Genomic DNA, 12,354 nt, shown 5'->3' with positions numbered 1-12,354 from the left:
AGAAGTCCAGAGGAATCCAGCAGTGGATATCAAACAGCAGCAGTGGCCGCTACTGCTGCTGCTCTGGTGGTGGTGGTGGTGGTGGTACAGCTGACATCCTGTGTTCCTTATGAGAACGGCCAATACTCTTAGAGAGCAATATCAGTGCTTTTCTATACCAGATAATTTCAGGGAGAGAAGTTGACATCTGTCTATATTACCAAATGGCTAAAACGATCCACTGGTCCCACCTGTTGGTTGTTGTTGTTGTTGTTGTTGTTGTTGTTGTTGTCTTCAGTCCTGAGACTGGTTTGATGCAGCTCTCCATGGTACTCTATCCTGTGCAAGCGTCTTCATCTCCCAGTACTTACTGCAACCTACATCCTTCTGAATCTGCTACCTGTTGGTAGCCTATCTAATATCTTCTAGGTGCAACAGAATTTTGATCTTGAGCTTTCTGTATGATTAGTGATAGAATCAGAAATTTTAAAATGTTGTCATATTCTATTCAGTAAGGGTATAATGTTCCATTGAAGATTTAACACAACAAATTTATTTATTTATTTATTCCATGTGATCTGATGGTACACAGTGTGTTGCAGATGTCGGAAAATGTCATTTAACATTGTTAACATGTATTAATGTAAGCCTATAGTATTCTAATGTATTATATTGCTCAATGTTTTCAATTTAGCACAAACAGCAAGATTACTGATCTAAGTATTCATTTACAGAGTAAAAACAGTGACGCAACAAATATGACTTCACGGCTTTGCTAAATTTTATGTTGTCTTCGATGGAGTTAATACCAGTGGGAAGATTGTTGAGCAGTTGGAGGCCCATGTGGAAAACTCCCTTTTTACACAGCTGAGTGTTTGTACGTATAACATGCAGGTTTGCATTTTTCCTGGTGTTGTGTTCATGTATTTCATTATTTTTCACGACTCTGGGGTCAGTTGGCACTATATGTTTTCTGAAGAATTTTAGAGTCTCAAGAATGTAGAGGCAAGGCAGTGTAAGGATTTCTAACTTTCTGAAGATGGGTTTGCAGGAGTCTCTGGGTTTGCTCCCATTAATAATCCTCAATGCTCTCTTCTGGATTCTGAATGTGCTCAGAGCAGTTGGAGCATTTCCCCAGAATATTACACCATATTTTAGGTGGGCTTGTATATAAGCGTAGTATGCACTGGTTAATGTTTTCAGGCTAGCACATGTTTTCAGTGCACTCAATGCATAACAGCCAGTACAAATCCTGGCATTTACCTTTCCTGTATGTGTATTCCATTTCAGGTTATCTTGAACCCACAGACCTAGGAATTTGAAAACAGTGTCGGTATCTATTGACTGGTTATTTATAGTGACAGATGGCTGAGAGGAATTTGCATTTTGTGTTGTGTGGAAGTTCATGGAAGCTGTCTTTTTGGTGTTGATAGTTAATCTGTTGATTTTTGCCCAGTTGCTGAGTTGATCAGTAGCCACGTTCACAGCTTTTTGCACCGCCTCTGTATTCTCCCCTTTGAGGAGTACAGTTGTGTCATCAGCAAAAATTATTGTTTTGTGTGCATCAACATTCAGGCTCAAGTCATTAATATACAGGAGGAAAAGTAGGGCTCCCAATACTGAGCCCTGTGGAACACCTTGCTTTACAGTTTTATTACTTGATAGTATTGAGTTATTGAGTTGCTTTGTCTATTAGTATATTTCATGCTGACTCTCTGCATCCGATTGGTTAGGAATGTAGCAATCCAGTTGTTTGCAATTCCTCTGATACCGTAGTGTTCTAATTTTTCCAGTAATATTTTGTGGTCAACAATGTCAAAAGCCTTTGACAGATCCACAGATATGCCTGTTATGGGTTGTTTTCTATCTAACAGTTCTAAAAGCGTATTTATGCAATCATATGCTGCAGTTTCTGTAGATTTGTTGCTTCTGAACCCATGTTGAGCTAAACTTAGTAAATCTTTTTTTTCAATGAAGTCCATCATTTTTTTGGACATTATTTTTTCAAAAACTTTAGAAAAGCAGGATGAGATTGAGATAGGCCTGTAGTTATTCATATCTTTATTATCACCTTTTTTGAAGACAGGAATTTCTTTAGAGCTTCAGAGCTTCAGGGAAGATACCTGCCTGGAAAGAACAGTCACAGAGGTGAGTTAATGGTTCAGCAATTGTGTGTTCACAATTTTTGATTACAGCTGCTGGGATACCATCAATTCCAGCTGAATATGAATTTTTTAACTCTCGGAGGGCTTTTGCAACATCATTTTCAGTGACCTTGGTAATGAAAATTGACTCTGCACATGTGTGATATTTTTGGTTTGCTGGTTGGTGATTTGTGTTAGGATTATTTTGGACCAGTTTTTCAGCTATGCTTGTAAAAAAATTGTTGAATGAGTTCACCACTACTTCGGGATTAGATATAGATTCATTGTGGAGTTTGATTTCTATGTTCATATGTGAAGCTTTCATTTCCCCTCTTTCCCTTTTTATGATATTCCACATTGCTTTTACTTTATTGCTGGATTTGTCAATGTACTCATCATTCTGCATCCTTTTTGCTTGTCTTATCACTCTTCTTTAGATACATGTGTAGTTTTTATAGTATTCTGTTAGTTGGGGGGGAGTCACTACTTTGTTTACATAACATGTGGAGTATTCTTTTATGTTTGCAAGAGATTTTTATAGCTGGTGTAATCCAACTCTTGTTTCTATTATTATTTATTCTTACTGGTTTTTGCGGAAAGGCCTCTTCAAAGTGGTGGATCATTTTGTCAAGAAATATGTTGAATTTCGTGTTGACATCTTTGACTGTGTACATCTCTGTCCACTTTTCTTTACCAAGGAGGGCATTTAGCTTGTTCAAGTTCTCTTGGGTGAAAAACCTTCGTAAAGTTTTAGGTGGGACTGGGTTTGAGGTATCTTTGCTAACATCGACCTTTAGAATGACAGCTTGGTGGTCACTGAATCCTGCATTGTATACTTCTAGAGTTGGGTTAAGTTTATTTCTATTTGCAAAAATTTGATCTAGAGCTGTCTTGGATGTGGGTGTTATTCTAGTGGGCTCGTTTACAAGGCCATGCAGATTATAAGTTTTTGCAATGTTAATCAATGTTTCCCTGTTTCTGTTGTGGGCGAGAAAGTCTATATTAAAGTCAGCACATATAATCACCTCCTGTTTCCACTGACTTATTTTGGATAGAAACAAGTCCATTTGTAACAGAAAATCATTAATACTACTGGAGGGGGGACGGTAGATTGTAGCTACAATTAGATTTACATCTGTAAGCTTTATGGCTGCACATTCAAAGATCTTATCTGTTACTATTTCCTTTAGGGTAGGAAGTGGGCTATATTCAATGTGTTGTTTGATGAAGATGGCAACCCCACCATGTCCATCATTTGATCTGGAGTAGTGTTCACACAATTTGAAGTTGGGTAGTGAGATTAGCTTAACCACATCAGTGCAGAGCCAGTGCTCTGCTAGGCATACTACTGAGATATCACTGAGTTCACTGGTCAGCAAAATGCGTAAGTCATCAGTTTTGTTGCTCAAGGATTGGACATTGTGATAATAGATTTTCAGGTCTGAGTGGGGTTTACTCAGGGGGCTCGAAGTCATATTTACTGTGTCACTGACCTTTAGTTTAAATTGTGCTGTATTCCAGGTATGTTGACTTCTGAGCAGTTGTGCTGGTTGTGTTGGTCGTTCTTGGCAGCCATCTCATCTTCCAGATGGGCCTGAAAAGTATCCACATGCACTTCACACTGTTGAGGCATCACATTGACGTTTTGGAGGGAAGTCTCGATAATGTTCACCATCACATTATTGATCCTTTCAGGTTTCTGACCTCTTTGAGGGGTCAGGGGGTTTGTGTTTCATCTCTGTGACTTCGTGATCCATTTGTCTAGTGTAGTTTGCACAGTATGGCCACTATTACTCTTTTTATTTCCCATCTTGTTTATCTTTATCCAATTGCTTATTAGCGTCTGTTTATGGTTTCTGACTTTTGGTTTCTTATTGTCACCCATAGTTGTCAGGAAGGCCAGTCTATTGCAGATAATCTCCTTGCCACATTTGTTTAGGTGTAAGCCATGTGTTGTGAAGTGGTTTCTGGCTAGTCTCTCTATTTCAAAGTTCACAGCAATTCTTTTTTTGTACGCGTGTTTAGCTAAATTCAGAGCCTGAATCAGGTGGAGGTTTGCAGTATTAATTTTACTATTTAAATTTTGAACATCATATCTCCTGGGTATAGGATGGATAATGATATTCATTTTATGACTTAGAGCGACTATTGGTTCCAATGGTTCTACCACATGCTTCAACATTAGATCGAGAGGTTTGTCTATGTCATTAGAACCCCCTATTACAATCAAAGTATCACGTGTACCGAAGCTTCTTGTCAAATATTCTGTGTTTTTTATCACTTCTTTTAGTGGGGCGCCAGGTTTTACTATGCTTTTTACCTGGTATGAGGGCCCTAGTTTGTCTTGCAGTATTTGAGCACAGTCTCTTCCATGACTGTCACTTAATATTAGTACTTTCATTTTTTCCGAGATTTTCTTGCTATGTAACGTTCAGGTATTAAAGTTCAAAACTTTTTATATGCCTGGAGTTTGTGCAGTTAACAGCGTGCAATTTACCCAGACTATATTCATCCAGTATATGAGAATGAGAACAATTAGTTTCTTTTAAGAAACTTTGCACAAAATTTCAAACCTTTTTGAAACTTTCTTTTGCTGACACACCGTACAGAATCATGAAACGAAAAAAGTTTATTGCTTACTACATTTTCAGACTTCAGAACCAACCATGATGTTTTACTTTATTACTTCTTTACTGTTAACTCCATTCACAACATGTTTTGTAGACAGTATCCACGTATACCACTAAATCGATCTACAAGATTGTATCATTGTATGACTCACAGTTTAGGAGATACAAAATCATCAACATTAACTCATTTGCAAAGAATCAGACGTTTGAAGCTGTTTTATGCACAGGAGCTTGATCCTTTAAAGAATCAAGGCTAGGGTACTGGTTTAATTCTATGCAACAGAATCTGGAGTGCAGATGATATTGAAAGATATCTCTTCTTCCACTTCTGTACGTAACAATGAAAAAGTTTTATGTTTTGTGTCAAAAGAAAAACTCATTCAAGAAAACTATTAAGAGACAGTATGGCTGGCCTGTACTTGCCTTAAGGAGGCAAAATTCCAGTACCACCTTGGTACTGGACACTTGAGGAAGTGTGGAAACTAAGAGCTTTATTTCTCCCTCCTGCCACTCCATCAGCTTTCTAACAGTTTTTATGCGTGTTTTTTTATAATAAATGCAAGAGCATTTTCTTGTTTAAAAATTCCTGTGAGCTTTTCACTGAAGAGCAGCTTTTCTGGTGATTTCCAAGTATATTTATTGGGAGGTTGTAACCCTCTTATACAGATTGTCAGCTAGTGACAACCCAAATGTCATGACTGAATTTCTTGTCTCTTTATTTCACTGGTGTAACCTTTGCCAGAATTTTTTCCAATCATTTAGATTCTTCAGAACACCTGGTGTGATACTCATTTAGCTCTGAGACTACAGAAATATCAGTTATGTTCTGAAATGTTTTTTAACTTTCATTGGTGAGGCTAGACTGGCAAGGCTGAATTTATTTCATCCATCCCACTTTTCTTATCATGGCACACTATGCAGGATGGATCAACTTCCTCTGTTCCACACTTCCTGTTCCCTCCCCACCCCCCACCCCCTCCCCTTATTAAATTCAGTCAAGAATATGAGTATGAGCACTGCATAACTGTCTGTCGAGACCTCTCTGATACTCTACTCACCTACAGGTGAAGGTGATAGGATACTTGATGTGAAAACATATTTGTAAAAAGTTGACAGTGTCGTATGATATGTTCGTTAATACAATGTTCCATCTTGCATCTTGAACATTTTTATTTATGTATGTCATACAAGTTCACACGTTCCAGTCTAAGGCATCATCAGAATATTTGAAATATGAATAAAGAGAACAAATGATAAGCAATTTTATGCAAAACATTACTTATCAACCCATACAACAACTGAAGCATACCACATTTAAGAATACATTGATACATAGAGTCCTGTCAGATTTCTGTGTATGAACGCGTACCCCAGACTAGCGTTGTGTGTTCGGTGAGGCAGTGTGTAAATGACACAGAACTGAGACTGACAGCTGATGCTATTACACTGTTCAAACACAACACCTTACATTATTATTTATAGTGTCATTCCCTTATTATAAATATTAAGATACTAATAAAATGTACCATGGACTTGAATAATTGAAAAAAAAATTATGGAAGTGAAGTCTAGCCTTGGCTTGCAAATTAGAACAAAACATAGTACTTATAATTAATTAATGGGACCTGCCTTCTCAAAATAACATAGCTTTGCTTTGATCTCTCAGGGTTTCTTGGCATGATTGATTAATGGTGTACTTCCTGGTATACAGTAATGTTGTTTCCATTGTATGCACAATAACAGCAAAACTCTAAGCTCCTGAAGAAGAAGAAGACTTGGTCAGTCATCAAAATATTGAGGATAAAATAGAAATAACGTCTCAGCTATATAGCCAGGAGCACACAATTGATAGTTTTGTTTGGTTTTACGAAGACGTGTTTCACCACAGTTGTGATGTCCGTACTGGGTGTTTCTCTTCATTTCTACTTGAAGTAGAAAAACTTCTGACATTTGAACCTATGTGACTAAATTTACTATTATAGTACACTGACTGATTGTTTACCATCATCTTTCCCAGGTTAAGCATATGTGCTTTTTCCAGCCGTATCGCTGTACCTCTTCCTTGGATTTCCTGAGCATTTATTGCCTATCAGTTGGTATTCAATAACTTGGTTTGGTAGCCAGTCATTCCCCATTCAAAGATCTGGTAAAGTTATTTTTGGCAGTATTGAAATTATTTACTCTTTGGTTATGATGTGCCGTATATCCGTGAGAAACTAACCAACTTCCTCTCAATGTCACAGTCACATTAACATGTGATATTTTGCAGCCTAGGTAATTAAAGTTTGATATTTGCTCTACACATTTGCCATCTAAGCATATATTTGCTCGTATAATTTCAGTTCCCTTAGAGGCTATAACATCGGTTTCAGTTTTTGAGATTTCACAGAAGTTTTGCATCCACTGTGTTAAGCAGTAGATGGATTACTGTACATAAATTATCTTTGAAGAGACAATGACAACCTTGGCCTTCAGTGAAGGGCAAAATATTAATTAATCACTAGACAAATAAGACTGGTAACAGGCAGCAATCTTGTCTAACATCTTGCCTGTTTATTGTAGGCCTTATCTTATGGTATTATAATTGAAATTGTTTAAGAGAATTTAGGTGTATTTGCAGAGGCTTTTAGAGCTTGTACCAAGTACTCTGAACATTCTTATTGTGAGGTGCTTCCCAGTCAGCTTTGCATAACATTGTTAATTATCCCACCTGTATCAGCAATCAGTGTTTTTTTAATCTGATTAGGCCAGCTTGGAGTTCTTCCCATGCTATATTGCCTATGATGTTATCTTCAGTGTCATCTGCATTTTGAGTTTCTTTTCCTCACTGAGATCATGCTGCAAGCTTTTGTAGTGTTTCTCCAATTCAGTATGTCCGTCACATTTATGTGAGCTCTCTCTTCATTTTATTTTGTAAGGTGTTTTTTACAAATTATTTGTGATCATAGTCATGAACTCTTTGTTTGAAATGAGCTATTTGGTGTTTTAGAACTTTTATTAATGTATCATAAAATGGCTTCCATGAAAATAGAAAAGTAAGTTAAAAGTGTGTTTATTTCTGCTAAACGTCAGAAAGTCAAAGCATTGGCTCACTTAGCAGCCTTTCACATTTTAGTACTGTCTAAAAGTAAGTTTCTAAACTTTAAATGCTTTACTGATAAGACAGCTCAGGCTGAAAAATATATTTGTCGAAAGCAGCATTAAATTGCAAAAACTTATGGTTGCTACAAATCCTTTTGGCAGTTTGTAGAAAACTGGTGCTAGCAGGGCATAAGCCTTCTAAGAAAGTTTAATAAAGGAGTACTACAGTAAAAATCAAAATAAATTTGTATAGAAGGGAAAGGAAGGCAACATTGTGTTTTCAAATAAAGTATAAAAAATTACAGGAAAAATTGGGTGCTGGCAGGTTTATTACAACAGCAAAGTATTTTATTGTAGTATATTCCTAGAGTCATCAGTTAAAGCTGGTTCTTGAAACTTTGCTTTATTATAATGATTTATTATGACCTTCTGTGTTAATGATTCACCAGCAACATGTTTAAGGACAAAATTATGAATATTCACAATTATTTTGTCATTTTTTCAGTCAAATGTGTAACGTATTTTAAACTTTATAACAAAACAAGTAATCAGTTATATTTCCATATTAATAACGAAAAACATAGAAGTAATATTTCCACTTCAACTACTTTCATGGCGTACTGCACATTATTGGATAAATTTTGACATACTTTTAGGTCTCTCTTGCCATGGTTAATCTAAGTTTGAAATTCAGCCTGTAGCATTGTTTATTTGTGTTACCTCTCCATAGGAGGCTTTGTTTGGGTTAGCTTTTTTTTGTGAAGTCAACAGAGATAAAAGAGGTTAGATGGTGCGTATATTATCTCAAAAATACTGCTAATGCACCTTTTCATGCTAGAGAGTGTGTAACTGAGAGAGGTAGAATTTCTGGTTCATAAATACAGGACATTTTGCCCTTGGAGTTGCTTCCCAGTTATTGGTGGTTGTGAAGAAATGTGGATTTGAAAGTGTATTTACTGGGAATATGACCAATATCTCATCACTGCATAAATCATTGTGAAATTATTTGTAAGATAAGTGAATGAGCAGTATTTTCTGTTATAAATTATTATAATTCAATGTAATGACAATCCCAGCTCCCTGTTGTGATATATAATATAACACACAAACATGTGACTTTCAAGCAGTGTGAACACTTTTCGTGTATTAAGTTTTGGATTATGTATTCAGCAATCAACTGCACTTTATTGCTAAGTTTTTTATTTAATTGGTTGTTGATATGGTCGTAGTTTGATTTGCTTTCTCTATCATAAGAAACATGTGACATTTCTGTGTTGCACATCACATCCAGTAACAACATAACACTAAAGTAAATAATTCTGTAACTTTTATATGCTTCCTTAATTTGATAGTTGTCTTTTGAAAGAGTTCATTTCTTGTTAAGCCTGTGTTCTTTAGTGTTGTACAGCATTTTTCCTCTAAAATATCAGCAACGCACTTTAATCTGAACTGATGCAAGAGAGTTGTATGCTGGATTCTTTGTGCAACCATCACTAGTCTTCCTCACACTACTCTCAAATGTATATTGTGTATGAGGTGGTGTTTCGACAGCCTATACTATTTTGTCATTTTTCTAACAATGAGATACATGTATTGTAAAATAATTAGTTTTGTACTTTTTATAATTTGTATTATTTTTAATTTGAAAATGGGTTTTTAATGTACCTGAGTTATTCTGCCTTATTTTTCAAGACTGCTCTGAGCCATGTCAGATGTTTACGATCATTTTGCAGTTTGTATGTGAAATATGATGCCATTACTATTAAGACAATAAAATAAATTATTTACTTTCACATATACTTGAAGACTATATTAGTTCCCTTGAGATTATATTCCTTGATTTACAGTTGAGGTTTCATTGAAGCTAATTATAAGCAAGAGGGAATGATTAAACAGTGCTGCAGTTTGGAAGGGATATAACTCACTGTTAGAAAAGACTGAATTCATGTGAAAGAGTGTTAGCATCTGTTTTAAGGGATATTAAGTGTCACTGGTATACAAAACATGTAAAAGCTAAAATATCTCTTATAAAAATACTGTAACCAATTAATCATTCCACCAGAGAGCTAGCAGTGAATACAGACACTAAGGAGAGGGAGTGGCAATGAAGAACTAGCACATATATCTGCAGCAATCACCATTTAACTTTTGCCATGTTCTGTTCCATTGCAGGATGAAGCTATTATAGTCTTAAGTCGATAGGCTAACTAATGTTTCATTTCCTGTCTATGAAAGCTAAACACAGCAAAGAGAAGCTGCCAATATACAACAGTGTTGAATGTAGTAGGCATCTAATGTGTGATCATATGTCTGGATGGTCTTCCATCCATGAAATTACTGCACACCTCTCAATAAAAATCTATGCCTGGTAGTTACCACACTTGCTGCATCTGAGCAAAAATGGCATAGAAAGTAACTGCCAACCAAAAAGTTGTAGCTTGATGCTGATGAGTATTTTTGAGTTCCTAATGAATGTGTGTGTATTCATGTGAGCCTAAGGATAGGCATTAGAGCAAATGATGAACATACTTGGGAAAAAAGTTGATGATATATGTGTTGTCATGCAAGGTGACAGAAGTATTTTTTAGGATTGCCATGGTGTGCTGTTGCCAGATTGTGGCAATGAGGACCAACAACTTAAAAGTAAGAATGGTATCTTCTGGTGAGGACATGGGAGTTCATTTGTAGCATCACATCATGCTACCAGATTATTCAGTTACAGAAGTGACTGCTTCACAGTATAAAATTTGATCCTATCCTCCCCATTCATCCAACTAACGTCTTTGTCTTTGTGCGCACGAAGAGCCAATTTTGTTGGTCAGTTAAAGATGACATAGGGTGCTAAGGGAGGTGTAGTAGTTCTTAAGAAGCCAAAGTGAGGAGTCTTTAGTCAGAGTATTCGCTAATTTATCCACTGATGAAAAATGTTGCACTTTGTGTGATGTACTTGTCAAGGATGGTTTACCATAAATATTTTCTGTTAAGGTGCATATATGGGAATCAGGGAAGCTGACATTGGGCAAGGGTTGCATAAAGCAAGGTCACTAAGAAAACAGTGTGAAGAGAAGAGAAATAATATGAAACTGATAAGGGAAAAAAGGGGTTGCGTGAAATAAGAAAGAATTGTTAGGAGTAGGCATAGAGGAGCATCTAGCGGAAGTAAATGTAAGGAGATTGTAATACAAAAGCATGTGTTGGAAACGTGTGTCATGAAGAGAGACGGTTGTTCAGTAGGGATGGAGAGTACTGATGGCATTTGTTGTACTGAACCCATTAATGTTGGCCATGCTGTGCAAAGTCACATTCATCCAAAAAATGTTTGACTCAATTCCACACTGACACTTAGCAGTAAAAGTATGATCATAGAGGTACTAAACAAAATTTGTGACTGGACTGGGTATCTCTTGTTAGAGAGAACACACTATGCTATTTTGTATGAAGAGTTATTGACTGATGTAGAAGTAACCTGATGTGCACCAGGGAGCAGTGTTGAGCTCTTAATGAACTGGCATGCATCAGAGAAATAAATAAACAGAAAACGTGATGTGAAATAAAGTGACTTTTATAAATTTGACAAATTTCAAGGGATTTTAGTGCAAGGGAAACAAAACAATAATGTCACTCCTAGGCAGATGAAAGGGAGGGGAGGGGAGCGCAAATGTCAAAAACTTGTGGAAAGTGAGGCGGTTGTGTAATGTGGTCTTAGTGGATCAAAATTGAAACCAGACAAGCAGATATACACCTTATGTTGTATTCTGATAGGTGAGGTCCTGTTTAATGTCACTCCTATAGCATTTCACCTAGTCTGATTCCTCTTTCAAAGCCAAAAACTTTTGATATGTGTTCCATTAACCAAGACTTAATAGCCTCAGAAGAGTGGACAAATAAAGATGATTGTTAAGTTTCTTGGTTTTTTCCTTGTAACTCACAATTCAGACACAGACAAGTTGCAGGCTCCTGGTGCTGCTTGAAATACCTCTGAAAGTTACCAGGCTCTTTTCAGAGGGATTAATAAGGGAAGAGGAGGAAGTGTTACTTGCTTAACTCATGCCGAGACAAGTGTAATTTCGGGTAAAAATTTCTCCACAGCAATAGTATGTCATTTCAGTAAGAACCACAACAATATATATTGATGAAAGAATGATAATATGGGGTATAAAATGAAATTTTTGACTGGACTGAAAATTGACTTGTTGGAGAATGCAGCATGTTGCCTTGGAAGGAGGGTCATCGACACATACAGAAGTAACTTCAGGGCATGCTCCAGGGAAATCTTTTGGTACACTTGTTAATGTTTTAACATTAGACAATATTAATACTAATCTCAGACTTTTTTGCAGATGATACGGGTACTTGTAATGAAGTACCATCTGTAAAAGCTACACGAATATACTTACTATTTGTGGGTTCTTGCCCACTCCTTGCTTATAGGGTGCCTACGGGATGCAGCATTCTTGGAATGCTATACAGCAGTTCACTCAAATAAGATTAGTAGTTTTATTTATAAAAAAGCAAACTGA

The sequence above is a fragment of the Schistocerca cancellata genome, chromosome 1, assembly GCF_023864275.1.
Source record: "Schistocerca cancellata isolate TAMUIC-IGC-003103 chromosome 1, iqSchCanc2.1, whole genome shotgun sequence".
Lineage (NCBI taxonomy): Eukaryota > Metazoa > Arthropoda > Insecta > Orthoptera > Acrididae > Schistocerca > Schistocerca cancellata.
This window is presented reverse-complemented; position numbering follows the sequence as displayed.